Raw genomic sequence first — 18,888 nt, forward strand, 5'->3', positions numbered from 1 at the left:
CCCACTATGATAAGGAGATAAACTCATGTCCCAAACATATAACAAACTCAAAAATAAAAAACTAACATCTAGGTTCAAGGAATCACTTGAAAGAAAATTATCTCAAAGGGTACCAAGACACAAGTATCAACTAATCCCAAAGGAAACATAGACAAATAGGAAATCCACTATGCAAGTGTGCAAGTGTCATCACCTGAGTCAATTCTAAGGTTACCCAGTCTAGTCTTTTGATACTCTAGACCCCTGGTGACTCTATACAACATCAATATCCTTTCATACAAACAAGTAATACTAACAAGTCAGCTCTAAGGTTACCATGGTAGTATTTTAATACTCTGGATCCCCTAGTGACTTTTTGTTTAACCAATATCTTATTAATTCATTTTAAACCCATTTAATGAAACATTATCACTTATTAAAATAACCTACAATGGGTTACCCATTAGCCTCTTTACAAGCCTCAGCCTCCATTGCAAGCCACTTCCCAAAATGACATATAAATAACCTACCCTAAGCTCAACAAAAGAAAAAGATCTCAAATGACCATAAACCACACATTCATTCTTAAAAAAGCAACTTGAAAGATATAGAAAACATCACTGATCATAATCATAGATTCCACCAATATGATCATCCTAACATGACTGATCCAAAATCAAATACACATAAACCACATCCATGTCATTGCATGACATCACTAAGACAAATCATTAATCACCTCAGTGCTATAACTGGGAAGCAATCAAGGATAACTAATCAAAAACTTAAAGGTTATACTAGAAAGGACATGTCATCCACCTTAGTTCTACACAAGAACTGGAAAGGACATCGAAATATCTGATCAAACTCATATAACACACATATGACACAACACCATGGTCAAGTATAATAGATTGTAATCAAAACATCATCATGACATCACAAAAAAAAATTCCCAAGCCTCTGGTAAACATCTTGATTGATCAGAGCTAAGTCAACCCCAAAAACTAACATTAGTCAACCACACATCGCATATGGTCTAAACAATGTAACTTTCTCAATATAGTAGCTTATGAAATTACAAAGGTTTAATTTCCACTTATAGGTTTTCAAGTTCTCTTTTTCATTTCCGAACACAAAGATTTGATGTTCAAAACTAGGGCTTTAGTTTTCATTTTCTAGGTTTTTGACTTCAATTTTTTTATAAATTTCCTCTATAATTGAATCTATTTTCCTTTTAACAAAATCAAATGCACAACTAGCACTAACTCACAAAAATCAATGTCTTGATTTAATACTATAAGACAAAATCAAATAATAATTATTAAGCAATCAAATAATAATTCTTAAATAATAGTGAACAAATTTTTAATAAAATAATACAAGTTTACTTATAAACCTATTCATTATCTTATAATAAAAAAATATTATTTAAAAATTATCAATTAATACCCAATAAGAAATTAATTAATTAATAACAATATTAATTAAATTAATTATAATAATTTAAAACTTTAATTAAAATCTTTAATAAATATAATTATTTATTAAATTTAATTTGACTTTAAAATAATTTAAAATTAATACAAATTTTTATTTAATAATATAATTAAATTTTTTTATTAAATATAAAACTTTTAAATTTAATAATAAAAAAAACTAAACAAAAGATAATAATAAAAAAACTAGCATTTTAAGGCCCACCTACCGACCCTTAAAGGCTGCTACCGCAATAGTTTATGGTTGCAGCAAATGTTGTGAGCAGCTGCAACCAAAACTATCACCGACAGGGAAAGAGAAAGTGGGAGGAGGGAAGGAAAGGTGGGTGGGGGGTTGGTGGCCCTCGCCCACCAATTTGTCATTTATTTTTACTTTTTTGTTTAATAAACAAAACAAATATCCCCCCCACCCCTAATTAAAATCATAGAATTCTCTTTTGTTTTAGTTTTATAATAATAATTTAATAAAACAAACAAAACAACTTCCCCAAAATAAACTTTTCCCTTTCTATTATAATAAATAAATTTGCACAATAGATTTGATAGGAGAAGCACAAACAAAAAATTAAACTATGCATTTAAATTTCAATTTCTTTTCCAAAACCCACAACCTGATTTTATCAAATCCATTTCGAAATTCCCAATTTAAATCCAATGAGGGTTTCAAATTTTCAAAGCACATACAGATATTTCTCAATCAAAGAACAATAAATTCACATACAAGGGGTTCAACCCAAATAACATTATGAAACCAGGATATGCAACAGACACTGAGAAGACATAAGTTCAAAGAACAAAAAAATATCGTACAAATAAACCACGAGATCCTACCTAGATTTGATGCTAAAATGACAATAGCATGAAGCACACAAATAATCCCCTTTTTTTGAAAACCTTCCTCTCTGAAATTGCTCCTCCAAAACCTGGTTATCACAAAAATGAGTTCTAAATCTTTGATAAAGAGTTCTCCCTTAATTTGGGGCTCTGATTGTGCAATCACGGAAGGGAACTCGCTAATCAATATCTTTTAATTTCATGCACACTTTTTGCAATTTAAAATGTCTTTATTAAATTAATTAGCTTTCTCTCTTTAATTAATTTATTACATTTTAATTTCATGGATAAGCTTTATACAATTTAATTAAAATAAACCTTATTATATTACTCTCTCTAGTTAATTATGAGACGTTTTAATATAATATTTATTAGTTTAACTAATAATATTAATTAGAGTTTATTATTATAATAAAAATACTAAATAAATTATTATTAAACTAAATAAATATAAACCACCAAAATTAGAACTTTAATAAAATCTTTTAAATTTAATTCTTTTATTTAATTAATTTCTCATTTAATTAAATATAATAAAATATCAAATTGTTTCTTTATAAAATTTCCATTAAATTAAATCATTAAATTACTCTTTTAATTTGATTTAATTATAACATAAAATCACAACAAACCCACAAAACCAAATACAACAACTCAATTGAAGACAAAGAACATAATCAAACTCTAGGGTCAAAGTAACAAATTCATGTCACTTGACGAATTCAAAAAGTTGAAACTAACTTAAATACTTGTCCTACTTTCTGGGACAATTGGCTTGGGGTTTAGGATTCAGACTCAAGAGTTATCTCCCCACTTATACCATTGAAATATTGTGATAAGGTATGCCCATCCTGGTAATTTAGGGAAATCGATATTTGGTACCTACAATTTGCATAAAATCCATGCATGTACAAATCTATATATCCTAAAATAAACAGACAATGGGAGGAAGTGGACATCGTATAGATCTTGACTAACAGGTGACTATGACTTCCTTCCTCAACCACATCAGAAATGTCATACATAAGGAAAAATAACAGGCACATGATACACATGCAAGTATGGGTTAAGTAACCATATAACTACATCTAAATAATCCATCTACTAATAATCATGAGATAGTTTAAATCGTTGAATGAACATACATCTATCATTAACCAAATTTAATCATGAAATAACTAAAATAACTAACTCATCACATAAATCAACTGAGTATGAAATAACATTTAATTAAATCAAGTAACCAAGTACTGATAATCATAAAGAAAAATAAGAAAACTAGCCTAAAAGAATTCAACAATACAACAAAAAAGTCAAGTAGGGGTAGGCATTACATCCACTCCCCCTAGACTTAGGCTTACTCTTGGAAGTCTACTACAATGACTAGGGTAACTAAAAGTCAAAGAGTACTATCTACCATGTCAAACAAAAAGCTCATTTAATAAACTAATACAAATAAGTTAACTATGTATACACTTTTAGTCACTTAGAGAAATATGATTTTGGTTTAAGAATAAACCAAAAACCATATTGATCCAACATTCCTCTTTTAACAAATGCTAAATTAGATCCCCTAAAACACTCAAAACAAAAGATCAACATCTCTAAATCCATTGGAAAATATAAAAGTTATAATGTATAGATATAATTCAAAAGTCAAGAACATAAATATTATGAGTTTCCAAGTTTCATGTTCAAAAGTTCATTCGCTTCTAATTTTTTTTGTTCAAATTGTTTAGATTCAAGTTTCTAACTCTACTAAAAACACCTAAACAAGAACAACATAATATTTGTAAAGACAATCAAAGGCATACTACCTTAAACCATAATGAAAAGAAAACATGTCTGAAATCCAACTCAAAAGTCTTACAAGTTTTGTCTTTTTCTATGTTTCCAGAAATTGAGTCTTACAAGTTTTAGTTCAACTAGTTACCAACTAATGTCATTCCAATATACCCAGAGCTCCAAATGTAGAAACTTGGACTCTGATACTAAATGTAATGCCCTACCATGTGACTCAAAAGAAATTAACCTAATGTTTCACTAAGTTTCTCAAACACATTTTTTTCAAAGATAACAACATCAACAAAATAATATAGTAGAAGCAATAACAATAAGAGATAAAATAATAGCAGAAGCAATAACTCACATACATAACAACCATCATAAATAGATTACAATTCTTAAGGGTCCCACGATGTTGAATTCACATTTAAGTTTAATTAATACTAAAACTAGTGTATAACACATCCATATTAAAGAATAACTACAAGTACAAATTCCATTTAAATAATATACAGTTATACCAAATGCCACTTGGCAATAAAAAAATGCACAATCATCCACTATATAGGTCATAGGGTATGAGAGGCTAAAATAATATACGTCATGAAATAGATTAAATCATCTCGTAGGATCTATGAAATCAAATACAATACACTTAGAGCACAACCATCCATCATAGTAATATGAGATCAGATAGAAAGGAACATCTACACAAACACATCCAACAATGACATCCAATGGTTAGATCTCAATGGTATAAGAAAAAAATACCACCCAACCTCATGGAACCTAAATGGCCCACTTCTACTGTGCTGAGGAGATAAACTCAAGACCCAAATGGATAACAAGCTCAAAAGTCAAAAACCATCATCTAGGTTCAAGGAATCGCCTAAAAGAAAACTATCTCAAAGGGTTCCAAGATACAAGTATAAACTAATCCCAAAGGCAACAAAGACACATAGGAAATCTACTATGCAAGTGGGCAAGTGTCATTGCATGAGTCATCTTTTCTTTTAATACTGTAGACCCCCTAATAACTCTATGCAACATCAGTATCCTTTCATACAAACAAGGCATGCTAACACATCAGCTCTAACGTTACCACGATAGTCTTTTAATACTTTGGACCCCCTAGTGACTTTTTGTCTAACCAATATCTTATTAATTCATTTAAAACCCATTTAATGAAATGCTATCACTTATTAAAATAACCTACAATGGGTTATCCCTCAGCCTCTTTAGGATGTCAACCTCCATTGCAAGCCACTTCCCAAAATGATATACAGATAACCTACCCTAAGCTCAACAAAAGAAAAAGATCTCAAATGACCTTAAACCATACATCAATTCTTAAACAAGCAACTAGAAAGATAGAGAAAACATCACTGATCTTAATCATAGATTCCACCAATATGATCATCCTAACAATACTGATCCAAAATTAAATACACATAAACCACATCCATGTCATTACATGACATCACCAAGACAAATCATTTAATCACCTCAATCCTATACAAGAAAATGGGAAGCATTCAAGGATAATTGATCGAAGACTCAAAGGTTGTACCAGAAAGGACACATCATCCACCTCAGTTCTATACAAGAACTGGAAAACACATCAAAATATTTGATCAAACTCATCATAACACACACATGACACATCACCATGGTTGGGTATAAAAGATCATAATCAAAACATCATCATGACATCAGAGAACAAAACTCCTAAGCCTCCAGTAAACATCCTAACTGATCAAAGCTAAGTCAACTCCAAAAACCAACATCAGTAAACCACACATCGCATACAGTCCAAGCAATGTAACTTTCTCAATACATTAGGTTATGAAAATACAAAGGTTTAATTTCCACTTATAGGTTTTCAAGTTCTCTTTCTTGTTTTCAAACACAAAGATTCAATGTTCAAAACTAGGCTTTCAATTTTCATTTTCTAGGTTTTTGACTTTTAAAAGTTTATAAATTTCTTCTATAGTTGAATCCATTTTCCTTTAAACAAATCAAATGCACAACTAACACTAACTTGCAAAAATCAATGTCTTGATTTTAAACTATAAGATAAAATTAAATAATAACTAACAAATTATTAATAAAATAATATGAGTTAGCTAATAAACCTATTCATTATCTTATTTTATTTAAAAATTATCAATTAATACCTAATAAAAAATTAATTAATTAATTATAATATTACTTAAATTAATTATAATAATTTAAAACTTTAATTAAAATCTTTAATAAATTTAATTAATTATTAAATTTAATTTAACATTAAACTAATTTAAAAATCTATATTAAAATAAAATTATATTTAAAAAAAACTTTTATTTAATAATATAATTTAAAAATCTTATTAAATTAAAAACTTTTAAATCTAATAATAAAAAACTAAAAAATAATAAAAAATAATAAACTAGCATTTTAAGGTCCGTTGGCTGTCCCTTAAAGGCTACTGCCATAGTAGTCTACAACCGCAACAACAATAACACATGTTGCGAGCAGCTGCAATCAAAATTGCTGCTAGGAGGGAAAGAGAGATAGGGAGGAGGGAAGGAAAGGTGGGTGGGGGGTTGGTGGCCTCCATTCACCAATTCATCTTTTATTTTATTTTTTTGTTTAATAAGCAAAACAAATATGCCCCCTATTAAAACCACATAATTCCCTTTTTTTTTTGTTTTATAATAATAATAAGAAAACAAACAAAACAACTTGTACAAAATAGACTTTGCCCTTGCTATTATAATAAATAAATTTGCACAATAGATTTGATAGGAGAAGCACAAACAAACAATCAAATTATGCTTTTAAATTTTGATTTCTTTTCCAAAACCCACAACCTGATTTTATCAAATCCATTTCAAAACACCCAGGTTAAATCCAATGAGGGTTTTCAATTTTCAAAGCACATACAAATATTTCTCAATCAAAGAACAATAAATTTGCATACAAGGGGGTTTCAACCCAAATAACACTATGAAACTAGAATACACACAGACATGGAGAAGATAGAAGTTCGAAGAACAAAAAATTACTATACAAATAAACCACGAGATCCTACCTTGATCTGATGCTAAAACAACAATTGCATAGAGCATGCAAATAATCCTCCTTTTTCCTTCTTGAAACCCTTCTTCTGTAAAATTGCTCCTCTAGAACCCGTTTATTGCAAAAATGAGCTCTAGATCTCTAATAAAGAGTTCCCCCTTAATTTGGGGCTCTGATTGTGCAATCATGTGAGGAACTCATTGATCGATATCTTTAAATTTATTGCACACTTTTTTCAATTTAAAATATCTTTATTAAATTAATTAGCTTTCTCTCTTTAATTAATTTATTATATTTTAATTTCATGCATAAGTTTTATGCAATTGAATTAAAATAAACCTTATTAAATCATTGCTTACTCTCTCTAGTTAATTATGAGATGTTTTAATATAATATTTATTAATTTAACTAATAATGTTTTTAGAGTTTATTATTAAAATAAAACTCCTAAATAAATTATTATTTTATTAAATAAATATAAAATGCCAAAATCATAACTTCAATAAAATCTTTTAAAATTAATTATTTTATTTAATTAATTAAATATAATAGAATATCAAAGTTTTTCTTTATAAAATTTCCATTAAATTAAATCATTAAATTGCTCTTTTAATTTTATTTAATTATAATAGAAAATTACAATAGACCCACAAAACCAAATATGACAACTCAACTAAAGACAAAGAAAAAAATCAAACTCTGGGGTCAAAGTCATAGATTCATGTCACTTGACAAATTCAGAAAGGTGAAACTAACTCAAATACTTGTCCTACATTCTAGGACAATTGGCTTAGGGTTTAGGATTCAGACTCAAGAGTTATCTCCCCACTTATAGCATTGAAATACTGCGATAAGGTATGTTCATCTTAGTAATTCAAGGAGGTCAACAAGGTACGCTCATCCTTCTAGTCTCTTTTTTCTATTCACTCAACTAGCTGATTCACTCCTTTTTCCTTGACTCTACTTAGTTATCCTAGCTCAACTCTATTCTTTTTCTTCTCTCAATAGTTTACACTTTTATCAATTAAATAACATAACAAACCAATAATAAAATTAGAAGCCTAAAAATGTCTTATTCTCCTCCTTATATAGTCATATCTAGGCTTCCAAATTCTTTTATTTTTTGCCACATATTTGCAGTCATCGATTTCATATTCAATGTACTTAACCATAGAAAATTTACTTTGCATAGAACTTTGTTCTCATCCTTATCTTCCATCAATCTTCATCATCATATCCTTATTGAGTTTTCCTAGCCCTAGATCTTGTAAAAAAATTTGTCTTGTGCATTTGACCATCTCAAATTTTTCATATTTCCATTGAAAGTTGTCCTTAGAATCCAATTTTCCAAACTTGTTCTTCTAGCTGTTACACGATGAACATAATATTTTACTTGGGTAATATAGTGATCGGTTAATAGTAGACTTGCTTGGGAAATATTGAATACAATCTACCTTCATTAACCTTGTCACTCAATTAAGCTTGTGTACTTCAATACTTTATAATATAACATGATTGTACAACAATCAAACCAACATTACATTATTGTTGTCCAACTCATTCAAGTAACCACTAAATACTACACTCATCAATTTTTTCTTCATCATACTTTTTAAAAATCCTCTTCATTTATCAAATGAAATAGTGCTATATTGAGTTAGCATAATGTCTACTCAACTGAGACTTTGATATCAATGGCAAGATAAAAATTGATATGTCTCTTTTACATACATTCATAACATTACCTATTACATTATTCGTTGGGGCTAATAGTTCTATATCTACTAACTAAGCTATATTGTGTTGTGAAAATTATTTTTAATAACAATAATTATATGATTTATTTAACTAAAATATATACATCAATTAATAACATACTAAATAATTGAAAAAGTAAATCATCAATTTACACATATAATATTAATTAATTAAATTGATACTATTATGTATACATTGGTTACAATTTAATATTGGCTCAAATATAATATTCAATAAAGTCATTAAACTATTTCCAACTTATAAAATTGAATACAAAAAATATTTATTATATAAATAAAATATAATTTAAGTACATATCTTTACTTTTTTTAAAGTACATTTGAACAAGTAGCAATGTTTCTTTTAGGCATGAGCATACAACACAACTTAACACATAATAATAATTAATCTCAGTAAATAATAAATAATCTATACTTTAACCTATTATCTATACAAAATATTTCTTTTTTTAATGCATAAAGTTTATTATTATGACATTTACATTTATTAAAGAAAAAATAAATTACGAGTGTTGGTGAACAAGAACCATTTTCTAGGTTTTTGAATGCGTAAATTTAGAATAACTCAAATTTAATTTTTTGAAAAAGTATATTTGTAATTTAAGAACACCTATATTACTATGTTTCATTATAATATATACGAGCTTTAAAAAATATATCTTTTATTTTAAATATATTTTTTGTGCTAGATATCACATTTCTAATATTTTTATATAGTGAAAAATGTATACCTAAAACCTATAAGTATTATTATGTTTACTAAAATACTAATATAGGGTCCTTCATGACCCTTTGAGAGTTTATTCTCTTTCTAGGATACCTACTATGAAGTGGACCCCACTTGAGCTAAGGTGGATAAAAATCAATTCCTATGGGGCTTCCAAAGGAAACCCAGGCCCCTCAGGAATTGGTGTAAGGGATAAATCTGATGATGAAAGCATCTTGACAATATGTGCAAAAAGGGTGATGAATGCCACAAATAACCAAGCTAAGTTCTTGGTTTTTGTCAAAGAAGTTTGGCAGAGGTAAGGCTTGCATCTAAAGGGGGATTCTCATATTATAGCTAATGACATTGCAAAAGGCAACTTGGAGACGTAGTACCTAGAAAAATATGTCAAGCAAATTATAACCTTTTTTAATGAAGTGGATGAATTTAGAGTCTCCCATGTGCTGAGAGAGGCTAACACATAGTAGATAAGCTTTCAAATATTAAGGTGGTAGGCTCACTAGAAGATAATATTAAATGAATTAAAAAATTTAGGAATATCTCATCATACAAACTAGAGATGTAGAAAGCATATAAATGATTCAAAGTAATGGGACATTGGGGTGGATTATACTGCCACCATCTAAACCAAGGATCAATATGCGGACAATAATTTTTCAAGTGAGGATAGTTTATCTTATTACACAATCATCAACCATGGAAGATATTTTTGGGATTCACTTCTTATTGAAATGGAGGCAAGATGATACATGATCTCATATTAGACACATGTGGAGATTTTGGTGTGAAGTAGATTCATGAGGAATTGATTTTTGGAATTTGATGTTTCTGGAGGCTTCTCTATGATTTTTAAAATGATTCATCTTTTCCTTTCCCTGCAGTGTAATCAAATTTTTGAGAGGTGTATTTAGAGTGTCTATCATTTTCAATGGAGAAAATTTGTCACTACAAGTCACAGGCCAAATCCTATCTTTTGAAAGTTGTGTTTATGTGAAAAGGACATGTAATGTATTCAAGTTTGATGAAGATATTTTCTATGAGGAAACTAAACTCATTTTAGTAAAAGAATAATTGATCTATGATTATAGGCCACACTTTAATTTAAATATATATTTTCTAAATTCGGCTCTGAATCTAATGGTAGAAGAGTTTAAAATGGAAGTGATTATGGTGGCTACATAATACATGGTACCCAAGTGGAGTGTGGGTTTTGAGGATGTGCAACAAGTTGAGTTGGGGATGGGCTTGCATATGGGTAACCACCCATGGGTGGCACTTAATTGGAAAAGGGATGAAATAACTTCAGCCACTCATGGTGTGGTCTTTTGTTGCCCCTCATGAGGTACACGTGAGTAGCATGAATGGGCTGGTGGAAGCTTACTTTGTTTTTGCAAACCTATGCACTATACTTTACTCTCAATGTAGGTCCAAGGAAAAGAAAGAGGGAGGTGACTACGTGTAAATTGTAACCTTGTTGATGAAAATACTCTCCCACTAATCTATCACTGAATTTTGTTCTAGAAAACTATAAGGAGGTTTAAGGCCTAGGGTTCCTCATCTATGATAGATATAGTGGATTTGACAAGGGTGGACATTTTTCTTCTAGAGGATTGTTGGTAAACATAATCATCACTATAAATTTAGTTCTAAAATTGACTGTGTTTTCCCTATGAATAGTGACAACTGTGTTGATAGTTGGAGAGATTGAAACTGATCACTACCAGATTACAATCTTCCTTTGAATTTGAGAGGGGAAGCTCCCTCATATGATGGGTGTATTTGATTTTTCAACATAATTGAATTAAAACTTGAAAGATAGAGAGAAAGCTATTGTCAAAGAATGCACCACATGACTTCACAACTTTCTTGGACTAACTTAAACCACTAATAACAACAATCAATATCTACACTTGAGAATTACCACTAGTATAATGTTGATCCAAGATTCATAAACATTTGCATAATACCATGAATATTCTTACTATAAAGAGAATCAACATTTTTAATAATTTAGATTTTGAAAGAAAAGAACTCTAATTGCAAGTTCCTTTATTTTCTTGCACCAAGAACCTAAGGGGAATTTTTGATTACAAAGACAAAATTTGTACACACTTTCCAAAATATTATCTTACCACCAAAATTCTAACATAAGTGTTCTCATATTCCAAAGTCCAAAAAGTCCCTTTACAAAGCTAAGATTATTCCTTATATAGACATGGAGGTTAGGAACTACTCGTCCATAGTTAATAACTACTTCTCAAATACATGATTTAGGAGAGGTTAATTAACCTTGACAAAATTCACCAATGTCACTTGAAACTCAAACAAAAGAAATGATTGATCTTTGATGGTAGCTATTTGATCTTCTCCTTTTCAACTTAAAAGTTGAAGAAGAATCAAATTGAGCATGTCCTTCTATTCTCAATTTTAACATTCCACTTTATATGGCCATATCCTTACAAAATTCATTAAAATACCTTAATTGTATGTTGATGTCTCACTTTAAATTTTCGTACGAACCTTGATGATTTTTGTGGAACACTTTACATAGGAATTTGATAAAATAGATCAACATATTCAACCACATTTCCCTATTTTGGTTAGCATTACAAGCATATTCGAGAGACACCATTAAATTACTCTTTATTTGGGAAGCATATATCCTTTCTATTATACCAAAAATCTTGCCAAGTACTTGTGAACTACTTCTAATAGGTTGTTGTACAACTTAAAAAACAAGGCAAGTATTCTTAACATGCTTTGTTAGACCTCACCAACTGAGATATGTTGCCTCTCATTTCTCCTCTTCTCTTTGTGGCTTGGAACAAGTCTTTAAACATTATCATCAAGAAATGCACTCATACTCCATTCATACTCACCAATAAACTGATCCCATCATCTCATTTTTCATGATAATGGCACGAATCTTCCATAACAATCTTGGCTAGATACTGGAGTTATAGTGTGAAGGTCAATCTGGGTGCTACTTTGATGATTTGTATGAACATCACTTATGCCACTAAATTATCACATGTTGATTGCAATAGGAGAAACCCAATACATAGATTATTTTAATTTGATGATTTCAATTTTATCTCAATAGAATCTATGGTGTAGCATCCTAATTGGGCATTGTTTTGATCAAACATGGTACACTCCCAATGGTATTTCTTTAAACACTTGATATGCATACATGAAATTTTTTATTTTAACATCTTCAATGCTCATGAGTTGTGAGTTTTTTAGGTATGGTATCAAACAAACAATGCTTGATGCTTCTTTTGTTAGAGTAGCTACAACTTCTCTTCTCACACCGACTGACCTAGTCATTGGAACTCAATCTTTGAACACTATTGAACATGTCATGTGGTGTAGATCTAGAGTATCACAAAATATTGGCATGTAATACTATGTCCATATTTGAAGCATGCTTCACCATCACAATAACTTAATAATTGTGTTTTGAATATTTCATCTACACTGATCATGGGAGATCAACTAATGAACACCACTCAATGCACTATGACTTGGAGGTAAAGTGTTTTTTCAAACAGTTTGCATGTTCTGTCCATGCTCACCACCTCTCTATTGAGGCATTACACCAAATGACCTGTGATTATGGTCATAACTCCACCATTGGCATACAAATCTACTATGTGATTTGCTTACTACTTGCAATAATTTGAGGATCAACTTTTACACATTCAACCGTCATGGAATCTAATATTGAAATAGAAATTTGGTATGTGAAACAAGGATAAAGGCACACTTCTAATAAAAATTTTCAACTCAAACTTTAGTAGCAATTGTGGTCTTCCACATTAGATGAGCTTCCCCTATTGTGCACCTACTCTTACTTTTTGTAGATTCATTTAAAAATTCTAACTTGAACTTGGTATTTTGTCCAACAATATCATAGACCTCATTAATGGTTTCATATTTCACCTTTATATTCACCACACTTCCACCATGAACATTTGAACAAACATGTTCCATGTTATCCATTGACGTCTCAAGTTACCATTTTAGAAGACATACTAACAAACAATTCACATGAACTGTTTCATATTAATTCATTACTCATTCTATGCTCTCATCAAATATCATAAATTACGAAACTAATGGACAATCTTGCCAAGCAGTTCATGGGTTTTGTCATTCCTCCTATGCCAATGCTCAAAGAAATCTTCATAAATTTGGAACTCCAAACTTGTTGCAAGCATAAGTTACCAATTCTCTAACACAAAGTAATGTCCATGTGGGCTGAAGCTGATATCTTGATCATGACACCACTCACTAAGGCTCTAAATCTTCTCCATTGAGTGTTGTGGAAGTATAAAAAATGAGCACACTAGAGTTAAGGTACAGGCTTCTTCGCATTCTCTTTTCAAGACTCTTGATTCCCTGGCGATTCCTCTATACATTATCTTGCTTTTAGAATTTTGAAGCCTCCATTGAATACCTTGAAGCAATATCTTCATTCCTTCATGACTAAGATGTATTTTCTATCATAGAGAGGTCTTTGAGATGACTCACCTTTCAATTCTTATCTTTGAACATTTAGAAAAATGAGGTTAATAACTATTTTAGAAATGCATGTTTTGAGCCTCTAACCTTAATCTTTCTGGATGAGAGGTTGAGGTTAATGGTTTGGAATATGTGTTTTGGAAATTTATCTTAACCTTTTTTGATGGAGAGGTTAAGATTTTAAGATGAAACATGTGTTTTGGAGCTTGATCCTTAACCTTTTTAGATGAGGTTAATGGTTAATGATTTATTTTAAAACATGTATTTTGGAAACTTATCTTAACCTTTTTGATGGAGAGGTTAAGATTTTAAGATGAAACATGTGTTTTGGGATGCTTTATTAAACTTTGATAACTTAAGACTTAGGAACTAGATTTCAAAAATTTGAAGTGTTGGACGAAGCTAGAGACAAAAGAGATGCATCAAGATCATAAAGTCATAAAAATAAAATCAATAATTGACCCTTTCAAAGATTGAAGTTTGATACATTCAAACTTGTTTTGACTCAAAATAGAGATGGATTTGTTTGCAATTTAGTGGGTACAAGAACCATGGCAACAAGGACCAAGAAGAGTCTTGTATTGATTCTTCTAATCAAAGAAGAGTTTATATTTCTTCTTTGGGTGAAGCCATTCCAAAATTCTCTCACTTAGAAGTTGTGATATAGTTTCAATAATCTATGGCTCATCATGTGGTTTTTTGGTATTTTTTCTATAGATTGTGAGGTTTCTATGGTTTTGATCACACATTTTCTTGATATGGTTGTGATCCTTATGTAATACTAGTTATCATATTGTAATTAGGATGATTAGGTGCTTAGGAGTTAGGTTTCCATATTGACCAGGCTTGCTATGGAAATAAACTTTTTAGAACCTTTTTTAATTTTAATAAATTATTATTATTACCAATAAAAAAACATACTAATACTTTTTTATAAAAATTAAGAAATAAAATGTAAATCTGAACTATTTTAATATGTATCTACAAGTTTCTAATTTTTAATTATTTTATGGTTGATAATATATGAATGGTAACAAGAAATAATTTTATATAAATAAACCTAATAGGGAATAATTACAATATTGACTAACTTCTACTGTATCATAAGGTTCAACAATTAAAGTTTGATTTAATGTGTGATAGCTAGCTTTAATCATTTTATTCTTATATTTTATGACATATTATAAAACAATACTTTTAACTATGGGGTAAGTGCACCAAGTTATGGTGCCAAAAGGGGGATATAAGTGGCCATTTTTTCCTTATGAAATCAACAATTTGTAAACTTTGACAAGAATTTGAAGACACTTACGCTCAAAATTTTAAGATATAACCAAAAAAATTTAATGGATTTTGAGAAGCTTGATGGATGGTATGGGGATGGTAGCTATGGGAGATGAAGGCAACATTATGAATGTGGGAGGTGGGGAGGCTTCATCGTTAATTACTTCACATGGTTGGATTAGATGACTTGACTCATTGGCTGGAGGAGATGGATTGGCTTGTGGTTCCTCTATAACTTTCCTTGGAGACTCGCATATCAAAAATGGAGATGGAGGATTGATAGGAGTATCTAGTGTGATGGGGGTGGAAGATTGGAAGCTTGGTTGATTGGGTGATGGAGGAGAAGCTAGGATATCAGATGGAATGACTAGATAATTTAGAATAACTTTTGGATTTTGGGGGATGGTCGGCAGACGGCCTCTAAGACTCTCAAGATACTCATCATAGTCAACAAAATTTTCATCATCATTGGAATAGGATGTAGCAGGAGAAAGGACACTACTACCAAACACATCATGATAGGTTTGGGATTTCATGTTTTGATGATGAGTTGGATGGGGATGGGGTCTCGCATATGGATGAACACAGAAGCTCATGGTTGGATTTGGATTAAGCGTAGATTTTGGATTGGCTAATGAAAGATTTCCTAGGGAGAGTCAAAACTGTATGACAGAACTAAGGAGGATTGGTTGGAGATTTTTGGCTTTCCTATGGATAAAAGACTTCAAGGGCATGCTATCAACAAGTGAGGGTTTTTCTTTCCTATGTGCTGGATTTGGTGATGGCTATGTCAACTTGAGGATAGACTAATGATCCTATGGGCATGACACGAGATTGACCACTTGTGGATCCCAAACTTTAGCTCAAGGTGATGAGGGATACAAGTGACAAAGCTAGATTACCCTAAACAATGCTCTGTCAGAGGGATAACCTTAGTGAGATTGGTTGATTGGTAGCATTGATTGGATAGAAAATTTTGGCAGAGTGACAACAACTCTTAAAAGGCTTGGGTGATTTTGGATTGGGTTACTAGCTGGCTGGGGGGATGATTTGGATGATTTTCTAATGAGGCAGTGACTACACTAAGTATGCCTTGAGCTGGGAGATTTTTGCTTTTTTGGGATTTTGACCAAAGTTGACAAACATTCATTCAAAAGCTATGAACAAACAAGTAGACAAAAGTTTGGAGCAAGCACGTCAAACACACCAACATCCTAGGAAGCTTTCTATAAGGATGAAATTTGGTTTAGCTAGGGAGTCCTTGATATACACAAGGTACGTGAGGCCCAAATCCGTAGATGAAACCAAAAAGATGTCACACAGCCAAGAGGAGTGGTAACCCACTTCTCCTCTTTAACTTCTCAAGGGTATAAAGTTCCTTGAGGCTTAGCCCGAGTGACAAAATCTTGATCCCAAGAGAGGTGTCTTTGGAATCACCTCCCGATCTTTATACTCTGTCAGAATGCTAGAGTTGAGGTCATCCCAAGGGGTGATGAAATCCCCAAGCAGGCCTCCTAAAACTAAAAATAAGGTTTTGGATCCTAGTCTTATACACCCAAGATGGCTCGCAAAGGCGACAAGGGGAGAGAAGATTCAGATGACCTTGGGCTAAAAAGCAGAGTTCTTTCACCAATTGATTCTTAGATTGTCTGATCTATTGAAAACACAAGTGATTAAGATATAGATATTCAATTCCAACTTGACAGCGTTGTCAACATAAATGGAAATTGAGAGATCATCAACATAAGAAATGTCGCGCCATTGAAGTGTGTCAAAACCATGCAATGTTCATTGATTGTTAGGCATTCAAGATTGTGTTAGAGTGTTTTAAGCCCAAATTGGAAGTGTGAGATATTGCAATGATTAATTAATTTTTGGCATTCAAGATTGTGTTCATTGTTTTAAGCATGCATTCCAATAAAAGGTTGATTTTAATCCATGGCATTCGAGAGTGATTTGAGTGACATTCATTCAAGGAAAGATGTGTTTAAACATGCAAGTTCATTCTTGCAAAAAACATGATTAGGTTAGTAAGACGCTCCAACCTGCAATGCTACAAAAAAGCAATTTGATTAGTCACCCAAAATTGAAGCTTAACTATGGGAAATTTTTTTTTAACTTTTTTTGTTATTTTTGATATGCGTAAAAATGCTTAGAATGGTCCATATCCTACGAAACCACTAAAAGATAAATTTTTATTTATACTCTTTAAAAAAATAAAAATACGATTATGATTATGATTTGTTAATGACCATAAAGATATGGTGATAAAACCTGCAAAAAACCAGTTAGAATAAAAACCTGCACTAGAAAATGTCAGAAATTTGAACCAAGTAGTTAGCACAGCACACCTATGGGTTAAGAATGCGTTCCCGCAGGTGCGAGAATGCAAGAACTGTTAGCAGAAACATAGCAAAGTTGAAGTTGAGTTTTGGTTTGAGAGGCAAGGCAATCCCACGGGTTAATGCAGCAATTATGCGGGTTAATGCAGTGATCTCGCAGTCGCAGGAATGCGGAAACAGTTAGTGGGAATGCGAGATAGAAAATTGGTGAATAAAAATTGAGGCCGTGGGTTAAAAATTACAGTGCGATCCCATGAGAAGGCAATCTCGTAGGCGGATTTATCAGTGTTCCCGCAGGGGAATTCATCAGCGAGTTCCAGAGGTCAAATGTGAGAATGGGTTTCAAAGTTTTGACTGGTCAAAAGTTGCGCTCCTGCAAGACAAATTTGCATTCCCAGGGTCGTGGGGTCACGATCTCACTGGAGTATAGTCATGTTCCCATGGTCGCGGGATCGCAAAAATAGCACGTTTTTCAAGCCTCAAAAATGAAAACCGATTATATGGCCGGGGGTGCAATTTTGAAAGAGGAACCTGTGTACCTGCAAAAATATTAGCAAACCTAACGCAAAAAAATGCAAGCAAACAATGTTAGTTTTGTTAGTTTATAAAAAAAAACAAAAAAAAATGATTAGATTGACCCAAATGCGGGGTCCCACCGGGCGTGCCAAAATTTATACACTAAATAGTTATGCTAGAAACACTAATTTACATGAAATGAAAGCATTTACAAAATTAAAAAGCATAACATATATGCTAGACAAAGACAAACCCTCAATTGAAAATATGAACCATTAAGAGGTTATCTCAATGAGGCCTTTCTTGTTTTGGAGATGTGTCTATTTGTGGATTTGGGATGTATGCTTGATTGCTTCCAAAGGCTTTAATGGATTTTTGATGGCTTTTTAGTGTGAGTGAGTGAGGTTGATAAAATGGCTTCTCAAAACAACATGGTAACTTTACTAAATGGATTTTGATTGAAATGGCTTGCGAGGGGATTCAATTTATAGGCTAAGGGCTTGAGGGATGGAGGGTTAAGATGCAAGGAGAGATCAAAGCTTAAGGAGGGCTAG

General features: G+C 31.4%; 1 pseudogene; it reads right to left on the reverse strand.

Annotated features, from left to right (window-relative positions):
• Window positions 1-18,297: 18,297 nt before the first annotated feature.
• Window positions 18,298-18,888, reverse strand: part of LOC149564079 (protein EMSY-LIKE 3-like) — a 37,107-nt pseudogene continuing 36,516 nt past the window's right edge.

This window comes from Cupressus sempervirens, chromosome 4 (assembly GCF_028749045.1).
Source record: "Cupressus sempervirens isolate cs-2001-9-10 chromosome 4, ASM2874904v1, whole genome shotgun sequence".
In the NCBI taxonomy this organism is placed as follows: Eukaryota; Viridiplantae; Streptophyta; class Pinopsida; order Cupressales; family Cupressaceae; genus Cupressus; species Cupressus sempervirens.